The sequence below is a fragment of the Branchiostoma floridae genome, chromosome 11, assembly GCF_000003815.2.
Source record: "Branchiostoma floridae strain S238N-H82 chromosome 11, Bfl_VNyyK, whole genome shotgun sequence".
NCBI classification, from domain to species: Eukaryota; Metazoa; Chordata; class Leptocardii; order Amphioxiformes; family Branchiostomatidae; genus Branchiostoma; species Branchiostoma floridae.
Window position 1 is genome coordinate 10,020,050 of NC_049989.1, and position 12,997 is coordinate 10,033,046.

The window sequence follows — 12,997 nt, forward strand, 5'->3', positions numbered from 1 at the left end:
CCTCAGCTGTATAGACGACAGGGTGATAAAACTTTGAAAGCTGTTGATTCATAGATTATAGCATACCGCAATTCTATCATTATCAACTTATAAAACTTGTATACTACCGTAAGTGTTTTTCCGCCTCAAATGCAAGCAAGCACATTTATCCAACATAGTGGCCAAGAATTGCTTTAATCTTGAAACGGCACTAACTCGAAATACTAGTAACTGGTGAATACAAAGGACTTGCTGTGGGTTTTTTTAATTCATAAATGTATAAACAATGTCTCCAGAGTGTAATACTGTTGTCTTATATACACTGCATATTAGTGTCGTTTTTGGTCGTTGTGGTGGTTTGTGGTCGTTTGTGGTGTTTAGGCAGACCCATCATAATATTATTTACTGTTCATTTACTGCCCTCTATCATTTGTCATCTACTTCTAGGGTATAGAAGAATCTGAGGATGACTCCCTCCTTGAGCAGCCCAGGACAAGTTTTCCTATCAGGTATTGTCGAAAAATTATGAATATATGTAAAATTGAGGACAAAGAAATATGCAAGTTACAGGATGTTTGTGGCATGGGGTTGAAATTGATTTCAATCACTGTTCAAAATTAATGGCAATGTCAGTCATGATAAATTCTGAAATGATTGAACCTATTATGTCATGATGCATTACATTGAATTGAACCTAATTGAGTAACATTTTGTTGTCCCGTTAAGCCGCTAAAACATTAGAATTTGTCACAGTCAACTGCAATGTTCTCACCAGGATTTTTTAACAGGGGCATTGTAGTGCAGCCACATGGTAAGTAATGCAGGCATGATCATTAGTTTGTCTGAGAGGAAAAATGATATGTAGTTTACTTAAAGTTAGACCTGTATAACCAGCTAGTAATTAAGCTGAGCATGTTATTTATTTTTGTGTAGCATTCGGCCTAGAGTGCAGTCTGAAGACAGCTTCATCTCAACTTCTACTCACAAAAGCAAACTGTCACTCACACGGTAACTCTAGTAGTTCCTTTTACTTTAATCAGCTCAAGTTTTTATAATTTGCATGCCCTTAGGAACTGCAGATATGTAGTATATATTGTACTTAAACCAGTCGTAAGGCTTTGCGCTTATACTGATTTTACTCAAGTTATGTATATAAACTGTATAGACTTAAGTCACGTAATGTTGTGATTTGGGCCCTTAGAATGTGAAATATGCCCATCATTTCATTCAGAGAAAGTATAGACAGGTGCCTGTCATAATGACAATTGTGTATATTTATATAATTGTGTGATATATTTTAATAGTATCATTGTACAGTATTAGATGTAGGTGCAACTGCTGCACAGGCTTTCAGTAATCCATGAGTTATGCACACTTCAGATATCCAGGCATTCAAGACATTATTGAAAAGGGCTTGATAACACCATATGCTTTAGGTGTCCGTCATATAGTATCTGTCTGAACGTATGAGATTTGATTTTACCTGGTCATCATTGTGATGTCATTGATTCCAACGTATGCACACTTCAGATATCCAAGTGTGTCCAAGACAGTCCTGAGAAGACCATAATAAAACTCTTTCAATGTGATAGTCTCACGGTATCCAACAAAGTAAGAGTTGATGATCATCACTGTGATATCATCCCTCCCCCCTTCTTGAATGTGTAGGTGGTACAGTCATCCCAAAGTACAGGAGCACAAAGCTGCTGTCATCGCTTCATTTCTGCTGCTCTTTATTGGAATCGGTAAGTTCATACATTCTATATGAAAATAATAATGATGCAGCATTTTTGTGGGTTGGAAAGGGAACTAATATGGCAGGCTAATTCCTCTGGCATGATATTATTCACTGACAGTCTTTTTAGTCAATTTCTATTTTTCCAGCTATAGATTCTGAAGAAGTACTAAAGAAGTTTTGGAACTCCAGCTATTATTTTGAGATGATGTTTGAAGTTGAAATGTTGAACAAATTAACTTCAGTCTTTCTCATTCTCACAGCCCTGATCATTGTTGGTGTTGTGTTGGAGGTCAACGTGAATCGAGGTAAGCTTTTGTCTCAGACTCAGTATTAATAAGAAGAAAATGCAGTTAGATCACACTCATAGTAGGCATATTTAGTAGCCCAGATATGCTTGTTTTTTAATCTTCATTCTAAAGGGTATACATCAAATGGTACTATTCTCTTGAAGTTGAATCCTTTTGTTGTTATCTTTTACAGATATCCAGCCTATTGTGTTCATCGTCATCGGAGCTATTTGTTTCATTCCTGGAGGTAAGTGCTACTTCTCTAGGCTAAGTCTAGGTAAAATACACATATAGGTACTCATGATTTCCTCTCCATTATACCAGTACACTGTAACTTATCCCAGTACAGGCAACTTTTTATACCAGTACCGTGTTGGAATATATTTGTGTAGGAAGTTGGAAAAGGCTAGTACAATGGCCAATTGGGTAGAGTGTTTTCCTTGCTAGGTCGTGAGTTCGATCCTGGCCCAGTCATACGACTTTAAAATGATACATGCTGCTTTCTCTGCTTAGCACTCAAAATTTGGGGAAGAGTTTGCTAGTTGAACACGCACCACTACCAGTGGACAAGCCCCCTGTGAGGATGCGCTTGCAAGTGTGCAAGTGGGTATTTTGGTGAAGCACTGCAATGCAAGGGCCACAACTTAGATAGAACCTCTGCAACCATTTCCATTTTGACAGTATTTTCTCTGTCCTGTCCACAGTGTACCATGTTGTGTACATCTACTGTGCCATCCAGGGAAGGCCTGGCTTCCACTTCTCCAGTCTGCCCTCGTTTAGGTGAACAACCTGTAGGTCAAGTCTCCTTGCAGATAACATAACTAGCAACAGCAATGACTGTGTAGAATATAGTATGGAGCTAAAACATTGTCTCAACACAAACAAAACTGTGCATTGGAGTTTGAACATTCCTACTGCAGTCTTAGACCGTTGCAGTGGCCTAGCCAAGTCATACCAAAGAAGTTGTTCCTGCTTTCTAAATGCTTAGCACTCAGCATTTGGGGAAGAGGATGGTAGTTGAACACGCACACCCACACCACTACCAGTGGACTAAATAGCCCCCATATGGCATGCTGTAGTGATTGCACAAAGCTGTGTGGCACAAGGGCTATGGCACCATGCACTATGTGACCTTACAAAAAGGACCAGGGAGTTTATTATACTGTCTGCTGTCTCTGCAAAGTAAATGCATTGCTGACATCATGTGTCGATAATGTCTTGAATGACTAGGAAGACTGCATGCAGTAGAACAATAAAAAGTATGTTGCAGGATGTTTTTGGATTGGAGCATAGTGTTAGCTCTATTCTATGTTTACTACCAACACAATCATATGAACAGTCATGTTTACTTTGTAGCTTGTAACAGCTATTTGTTCAGGCACCTATGGATATCAATGGCAGTATTTTCCATATAATGAGGGCTACCCACCTATAACTTGCAGTTTGCAGAAGATTTTTTTAGAATTTTTGAACTTCTAGGTAAAGTTTATGAAGACAACTTGCTCTGCAGTAAAAATAAAGTACAGTACATGTATTTCCTATCCTCCATTTTGATTACGATAAAAGACAGTCCTCCAAATTGACTGAATACTGAATAGCAGTACTCAGCAGTGAATGGTAAGAGTATATAGCAAACTCAGGAAGACTGGTGCACATGTCAGACTACATCTGTATTGGGCTTGCAAAAACAATGTCTTGGGCAAATATCGGAGCCTGAAACAATGAAAAACTGAATGAAAGATCAGGACTTTTAAACCACTATGCAGGATGTATGATCACTTGCTGACTTGTGTGGACTATCTTTTTACACAAGGAGGAGTTTTACCATGCACATGTGAATGTTTTAGGCAAAAAAGGAACTTTTGAGCAATTGTTACCCAGCACAGCAGAAAATGGAGACGGTTAGTAAGAACAACTAATACAGCAACTGTTAGATTCAGGTACTAAGAAACAAACAGCTTTTTTTTTATTTAAGAAAATAGACAAGAATATAAACTATAACTGTGTAGACTGTATATTTTGCTGTTTTTTCATAAGGAAAGCAATTGTGTCTTTGTGTATGACTGATATCATATATTGTATATACATGTACATGTATATGATATGTATATCCATGGAACTTTCATCAGATGGTACATTTATTTTGCATAGTGAATACTATTTATCTGGTTATTTTTCTATTGCTTGGTTTTGTTATCAATGCCTTTATCATATTTTTCTATCAGTAATAAGCTATGTGGACCTGACTTACTATTGTTTTTAGTTTTGTCATACAAATGATGTGCAGTAGTTAGATATAGACTAGTTATAGTTAATATCTATTGAGGAATTTTACTGAAGAAATGAAATTAATTTGACAATCTACTCTTAGATTAGAGGGAGCAGGAAATACAATGGCAGTTGCTTACAGTTATTGAATAATTTCTTTGAGTGTTTAGCATTTGCTATATTTTTATTTTTTATATTTTTATAGAAATGGCTGTAGGCTTCATGATGTATATAAGTACAAATATACTTAAGAAGGGTTATCAAGTATTTTGTGTATGTGATTGTAGGCTGCATTGCACTTAGCATTTGATCATTTTGTTGCTGTGAGATTATTTGGCATGTGCTGATGTTCACAACCAAATATCACATTTTCAGTGGGGTGCATGGAATAAATATATCATTCTCATTGGAGCATGAACATATCACAGGATTATGGTTTTGACAGCTTATGCAGTGAACGTTTGGAAGTTATGGTATAGATAGAGTCAATTCCAAGACACCATGTGGATGTTTGTGGCCATTGTTTAGAATTGATTTTGAAGTTTTGTAATTATATGTCTAGGACATTTGACACTTCAGAAATATTTGTAACACTGATTTAACTTTACAAATATTTCCCTGGTCCTGTGAAACTTTAGAAATATTCATCATGTGGAATTGGATACTTCTAATGGTTTCTAAATAATGATAACAGCATTCTACCATTATTTACCATTTTCTACCATTTTCTACCATTTTTTGTAAATGGTTCAGTGGGCTGGGAAGATAGCAATTCACACATTCTTGCAAAGTATGGTTGGGTGCCATGCAACAATGGCCCTCCACAAAGGATCCACCAGTTTCCAGCAGTGACATCTAAAAATATACAGATACAACAATAGGGCTTACTTTTATGGGGGCAATAAATTAATTTAACCATTTGGCCAGGTTTACAATTTTTTGTGAATATTTGTAAATGTGAAATAATCAAACAGAGGTTTCACAATTATTCTAAATAAAGATATTTTGTACAGTTTCAAAATGTTTCTAAAATATTCAAGGGAATTCAAATATATGAGTACTTACTCAGTCAATTTTTTAAAAATAATTTAATTATTGTGGCTCAGATATTCTTTTATTCAAAATAATTCAGACTAATTATAAATATCGCCTAAAAACCCTCATGGTGTCTTGGAATTGACTCTAGCAAGTTCAATAGATATATACAGATGATGATGATGCACTCACAAGACAATGTAATTATGCATGTCTCTATGTATAACATATACATAGAGACACATGTTCATTCATATATACACTGAATACATTGCTACTTTATCAGTGATGCATGAATTGTATCATATATCAGTAGAGAGTTTTTCACCATGCACAAGGATACTTACTCCATATGTTAAGATTGTTCTTTTGTGCGACACAGCCAGAGCTTATCACAAGAGTGGAAATTTTGGCACTTTTGTAAACCTGCACTGGTATACATGTACAATCATAACTTATTAAATGGAATACCATTGCCAAGAATTAGAAGTAATCTTTCTTAAGATGTAAAGTATATGTAAATTGAGAGTAAAATAGCAAAGGCATGATCACCTGAAATTAGTTTTCTAGATATTTTGTGTGAGGTGTGTATACGTTTTGTCAATGTGTTCATTGAAGGTTTCATCACATCTACTAGTATGCATCTTATGGTAGATTTTGACTATCAGATACAGTCACTGGTATTGATGGTAATAAAAAAAATCACTTCCTCTACAAGCCTAGCTGACCAGTTCATTGTTAAGTACATAACAAAGTGGATCTTAACACTCCACAAGTTTTAATTCCTCACTTGAGTACATGAACAAATTTTGGAAGTTTCAAGGCTGTAGTACCGTCATGGACTTCTAGTCGGCGCTTCAGTACCGCCGAGTTGTAACGCAAGGTTACCAGTTTACGTGCAGGACCAGTTTACGGTCACTTATGGGCTTGTGCAGACTTCGAGGTGAATTGTGAAAAAAGAAAATTCTCTTCAGCAGGAAAGAAGTACGTCTATATGATCTATGTGTATGTGTCTTATTTATGACATATGTTTGCAACCAGCAAAGCAGTCGACTAAACGTTTGAAAAGCCTGACAACAATTCAAATTGACATATGGGATCGTAGAACACCGTTACAGATGGCCCGGATTTTATCGTAATTCTCGACTGCTAACTTCGTCCCCTCTTTCTAAATCCTACAAACTCTATATCAATTGCAACATCTTCTGAAACCAAACCTGCAGTTCTTATCTCAAGAATCCATGGTGATTTTATGTATGTTATCAAAAGGAAGTCTTAAAAACTGCACGAAAACAAGTGATTGTCGTCGCCGAGCCGGTTGTTTTCGAACGCCATGTTACATCACGTGACGATACAGTTCTGGCTTGTGCACTGGAGAGCAGGGCAAAATCGCTAAGGGGCGCTGTTTTTGCCAAATTCATGTGGGGAGGGCACGGTGTGAGGAAGCCATATGTATACTGAACGCGTTTCAAGGCCAAAAACAGTCTTTACAATTGATAAAAACATATAAATGCGTCAACGATGCCATGAGTACCATTGGGCAAGTTGTGGAACAGCATGGCGCTAGGAGTGGCGTTCTGTTGGGGGCAATATGACTTAACGTTACCGGTACGTTTAGCGGCGATGCATAGTGCACCGCATGGCGTCGATGTAAACAATATTCCATTGTGTTATCTCAGTGAACTACTTGGGGAACTTTTTATGGGAAATGATCAATTATATGGCCTTTAGAAAAATAAGTCCAAGGAGAAACACCCAACTGACCGTAAACTGGTCACCCTGAAAGAATTCTTGGCTGCAGACTTGTTTACTAAAGACGCTCACACGGCGATAAATCCAACAGAAGAAATATGATGCCATACAGAAGTTGAAGCAGACCGACTAAGATATCTTCCGAAAGGAGAACTTCTAACTTCTGCCTGCGCGTTTTCCGGAAAACTGCGTTGTTAACAAATCGACCGTAAACTGGTAACCTTGCGTTAAATAGTTTGAAACTACCAAAAAATCGTGTCTTCCAGAGATGAATAGTACTCAATAACAGTGTATATGTTTACACTTGCAAATTATGTCACCTACTCGCAAATCCCCTTCCGACAAGAATTACACTGAGACGCAAACTTATCAGTATAACGTTATGCATGTTCTAGTGCTATCTGCATTAGAGACTTGCCGAACTAATTGTGAAGAATTGTTACAATTTTACGTTGATCTATAACTCTTGCGTCTGCTGTTAGATCGTCTAGACATGAGAAATCGTCTGATGCACCGCTACTCTTGCGGGGCCATTTTTTGTGAGGGTTTAGTTGCGGATTGTCAGGATTGTTGGCGCATTTTTAAGCCCCCTTCACACGAGAGCACGATCACGAACGAGCCGGAATGCCGCCACAATGAAAATTCTTTTCTATTCCTGGCAATTCCTGGCAATTCGTAGTGTGTTCCAGAAATTCTAACTGCATTCCAGCTATTTGTACCCGTTCTTTTGCCTGGCACGAAAATTTTTGACATGTTAAAAACTGTCGAGGTGCATTCGAAGTGAATATCGAATGGCATTCATAGCGAATTTTAAGTGTATTTTAACTATACAATGTAATTCTAACTGCAGTCTGACCGCATTCTACGTCGAATCCTGGCAAGCCACCTCGAATCCTGCCAGAATGTGGCCAAAAGAATATCTGGAATGTTAGAATGTCTAGAATACAATACGAATTTACAGGAATAGAAAAGAATATTCATTCTGACGGCATTCTGGCTCATTCCTTCTCATGCGAAGGGGATATAAGGTCCATTTGAAATTCCCACCAGAATGGCCCCGAATGTGGTACGAATTTTGCAAATACTTAATTCCGGCTGATTCTGCTTAATTCCTGCTGATTTGGTTTCAGTGTAAGGGCCCTATAAGTAGAGGCCTAGGTTGGTGGGAACAAGTGTGACCTTCATCAATGGACCTTTTTCCGCACCCTCTCAACATGGGAGAAGCATACGGAGCATATGAGAATTAAGGCCACGAATTTCCCCAGTAATCTTGCTTGGAGACTAAGAGAGTGCGTTTAAGTGGTGTTTTCACAAGAGCATTTCAAAAATGTTTGCTTTCAATTAGTACATGTTGTTTTAACACCTGTTTATCTGACAGAGGTAAACACGTTTTAGCACGTAATACTAGTTCTTATTGAGCAAAGGGGCAAGAGGAATGAATGTTTCAATCAAATCAATGATTTATCACCAATGAAAAGGCTGGCATTGGCAACAAAGCTCATCATGCATGGCAAATTTAATCTCCAGATGGCACAATCTACACCCTAGGCCGGCTACACTCCTTTGCCAACTTTTGATACCATCTTGTGACACCGTTGGGTCGGCTTTGAAATTATGGCAAATTATAAGGAACAGAAACGCTCCCTAACGGGTATGCTCATATTGCAGTGCGTAGACCACACCAACATCCAGAACATCTGTCTTGTCACGTTTCATGAATGGTCTAATAGTGAGGACATCTTCTGCATAAGTCGTATTTTATTCTATAACGGAAGCAAAGTTTTCTGTATTCAATAGTTCAGTTATTTCATCTTGAAAGAAGGGGATATCAAAAGTTTCAAGCGAAACCGCCACCCCTTTTCTTCTTCAAGTGAAACAACTTTTAATCTAACCAAGTAGGTTGATCTAACGAACATCATTTGGAAGGCTTGTACCCAGAGTACTCTCCGCTGAAATCGTGGTTCTCGTTGCCAACCAAGACTGGGTGGAACACACACAGGGCCACGGCGTCCTCGTGCGCGATCGCGTGGTGTGCGTCATGCTCGTTCATACTGTACACGGTTCCGTTAGTAGCATCTATACGCGTCTCCGCCTTCTGGACACCCTCTTCCCACGTGTAAGTGGCTCTGCCTAACCAATAGACAAGGGGAAACGACTGAATTGTGTTTTTATATAGACTAAATCGAGCAAAATACAACTCAGACAATCAGATATAATGCAGTCAAACCTGTACAAGGTACTAAAATTGTCTTCGTAAAGTACACTTGGCCATCGCGGTCAGTTTTTGATGGACCTCTAGATCTAGCTTCCTCTTTACAATGACCATCTGTTGATATTGAAAATCTTTCCCACATACATGTACGTCCTATCATGGGTCGACTCGATGTACATAAAAGCATAAACGCCTCCTATCAATCATATGACTGCATGCTACGAATACAAGTACCTTTCACGTAGTAGGCAGATTCAAGGTGATGTTTGTAGCACAGAGCACTGTTTGTACCAGCTTCCACATAGGTGTTGTGAACACTGATCGGGAACCCGTCCGACTTCTTCAGAAACCTTCGGCTGTGGCCTCGGCCCCAGTCGATGTCACGATCGGTACCGACAATCTCCGAAAGCGACCGAGTCACGGCCCGATCAACAGTCGGCTCGACGTCATCACAATAGATGCAGAAGAGGCGGAGCTTTTCACCAGATGTGACCTGAACCTATCAAGGACAAACGCGTAGACAAAATCTCATAGAAAACCAAGATTTTTATTTGAAAGATAATAGCATATACAAAGGGATTCAATAGTCACGAACTTATGACTTAGCCTGATGAGTAAAAAAATGTTAACTGATTATGTACAGTCGTAACCTCACATATTGCTCGAAAGACGGTACGTACCGTACAACTGATACTGGATGAAAACGCCACTACCACATCAGCAGCAAACTCGTACACTTGGCCGTTGGATGCTGTGCCTGCTGCACTCCCCGACACACATGTAGTACACGTGGTTCAGGAGGGGGGAGGGGGGCGATGTCAAACATACACTATCACCCGGCTGGAGAAAGACATCGTAGGCGGTGTGGTTCGTGCCATCCTCCGGGGCGACCAGCTGCTTGCCCCGGAGATTTGGGTTCGGTAGAGGGGCCTCTACAGGGTCGATGGAATGGCGAACGATCATGATTCACTACGGTATAGTCGTCCTAATGTTGAATGAACGAATTCAATAGATGGGGACCATGCGTGGTACAAAGGTCAACAAACACACAAAGGCTGCATCGCATGGTTCAAATTACCCCGGCCTAGTTCAACGTTAACGTGTGTAATCTAGCGTAATTACCTGAAAGGATTTCACAATCCTGTAAACGAAATGTTCCTTGGGAAATTCTTTCCGGGAATAAAAGATGAAATACGTGCGGGAAGAAAACTTAATAACCTTCTAATCTTTTAACGGGAAACCTTGAAGTTGAAGAAAAATCTATCAGTGAAACCCGTCTGAGAGAGCAATCTCTTCGAAAATGTAAAATTTCTAGATTCCACATTCCTGGAAAGAAAATTTTCCTGGGGAAATTCTTTCTGAAAAAAAAAATCTTTTCGAGAAATACGCGCGGGAAGAAAAATTAATGATCTTCAGCGGGAAACCTTGAAGAAAAATCTATCAGTGAAATCCGTCTGAGAGAGCAATCTCTTCCGGAATGGTAAAATCCAGCATTCCTGGAAATGAAATTTTCCTGGAGAAATTCTTTTCGGAAAAAAAATATGAATCTTTCCGAGAAATACGTGCGGGAAGAAAAATTAATGACCCTCTACGGGAAACCTTGAAGAAAAATCTATCCGTGAAACCCGTCTGAGAGAGCAATCTCTCCGGGAATGGTAAAATCTTCTGGAACAAAGAACCATTCGTGACATGGATACAGATAATCGACCTCCAAGGGCAAAGAAAATATCTTCTTGTCCGCCTGCCGTTTGAGATAGGAGGCAGTCACTAATGAATAACTGCATTCCTGCATTTCCACATATATCTGGTTGTGACCCTTACCGTTCCGAAAGGCTTGAAAAACGACTTGCAATGATCAGATGTCTCGCTATCCGTAATTCTTTAAAAGAACGATGTTTAGAATGTTGAACATCGTACACCCTGTCGCACATATCTTCCCCGAGATACTGTTTGTTTGGTAGCTTTCATGTGCTTTCATGTTTAAATCGGTGATTCTAATTTGACGTCGACGTGAATTGACGTAAAACATATTTTAAATGGGTCTTGATGACGTAGTCAGTCGTAAAGAAGGTAGGTGGAATGGGGGATGAGATAGAACAAAACATCTAATTATTTGAACAAAGAAGATGTGAAGAATTTGTCAACTGGAGAACGACTATGTCTTAGTCTTAGAGGTACTTTTGATATGAGACATCAGACAGTATTTGAAGCTGTGCACTTTAGCATGTTTTAACAGTGATGGCCAGAAATACACCCTTTCTGTAAAAACGGTGGCAGTGCGGTTGTCATCTATTAGATGTTGGTGTGGAGATAGATATGTGTCTTTCTGTATTGAGTTCAGAGTGGAATATTTTAACATGTTTTGATGCCTATATAGTTGTTGCATGTTGTTGCATCTGATGCGATGGAATCATCTTTTTGAAGTGTGTGTATGTGCGTGTGAGTGTGCATGTCAAAAATTAGCTGCAATTTTGAAGAAAAATTGTTGTGCATTCGGATATATGGATAAATGAACGAATGAATTTATTGCTCAACGATCGCACAGGGTACAATTTATGGCAACCAACAACAACTAATAGCTATACAGACAATAGTGCTACATACAGGGCTACATACAGAACAACAAAATTTTATCGATAATAGTATAGGAAAATTCTTTATACACAACAAATAAGTAGTTTGCTTAGTAATACGTCTCGATGTTTTTCAGACATCTTTCTCAGAGCTTCTAATTGAAGGTCTGCTTCTTGCCGCTATATGTAGCTGATTGTTTTCCCTTGTAAATTTTGGGGCTACATATTCCTTTAACTTACGTATCGCTTTTCCTACCCCCTCCCTAAACCCAAATGGTTCGTCCCGGACGTTTAAAATGACGGAAAGGACATACGACCAGCGACTCGGAGTCTAAGTCCGGGGCGCGAGGTTATCTCTTCTCCCTTGGTCAGCTTGCTGTTCCAAATACCCTGTTACAAAGTAAATAAATCATCAGACAGTTGGTAAAAGGTTCGTGGGCTCTCAAAAAAGAACACTGAGCTTAGAGTTTAAGTGCTGTGTCTTGAAGCACCAGGCTATTGCGTGTTCAAACACTTCAAGAAAGCGTACTGATGTCTTCTACATGGCATCTTAGTGAAGTGAAGACTATCCTTGACCCAATTGCTCTCTGCAAAGTTTCTGACAGTTGAAGCATCGGAATGTTATCTATGTCATTGACGAAGAATAGATCTTCGAGGAAGAAATATCTCACGAGAAATTTCATAAGAAGTAGTGAGTCATCGTCATCGCGCACGCGCACACGCGCGTGCGCGCACACGTGCACACACACTCACACACATAAGTGGGCATGCACACACATGCACACATACATACAATCTTACACGCCATACACACACGCACACGTATGCATGACAAATATTCACCTGGCACAATTTTAAACGTGTTTGTTGATGTTTACATTCATACTCGTAAGTTTATTCAAAGATGACAGAGAAACATCATAGGTCCATGATTTTTTTTAATATCAGGACTATTTCTTTTCGCTGAGCGGAGAAAGAATATGTTATCTGGCTCTTATGACGTTGATATAGATTTCCTGAAGGCCACGTCAAGAGATACTTTAAGGAATTCCACGGCAAGTCTTTCAGACCAGGAACATGGTATGAGTCCCTGGAAAAAACCACCAGTGTCCGCCCTTCTCTGTCAGGGCCAGAAAGAAGTGAGGATACGTCG

The 12,997-nt window shown here is 39.2% G+C and overlaps 2 long non-coding RNA genes across 2 annotated transcripts; one reads left to right on the forward strand and one right to left on the reverse strand.

Annotated features, from left to right (window-relative positions):
• Window positions 1-341: 341 nt before the first annotated feature.
• Window positions 342-4,008, forward strand: LOC118426089. Its single transcript, XR_004832367.1, has 6 exons — window positions 342-488; window positions 913-987; window positions 1,648-1,724; window positions 1,978-2,022; window positions 2,198-2,251; window positions 2,709-4,008. It is a non-coding gene; the product is annotated as an uncharacterized LOC118426089 (long non-coding RNA).
• A 4,840-nt stretch (window positions 4,009-8,848) lies between these two features.
• On the reverse strand, window positions 8,849-10,300 carry LOC118426300. Its single transcript, XR_004832378.1, has 3 exons — window positions 9,952-10,300; window positions 9,506-9,770; window positions 8,849-9,189 (listed from the first exon to the last, which is right to left on the reverse strand). It is a non-coding gene; the product is annotated as an uncharacterized LOC118426300 (long non-coding RNA).
• Between the last annotated feature and the right edge of the window lie 2,697 nt (window positions 10,301-12,997).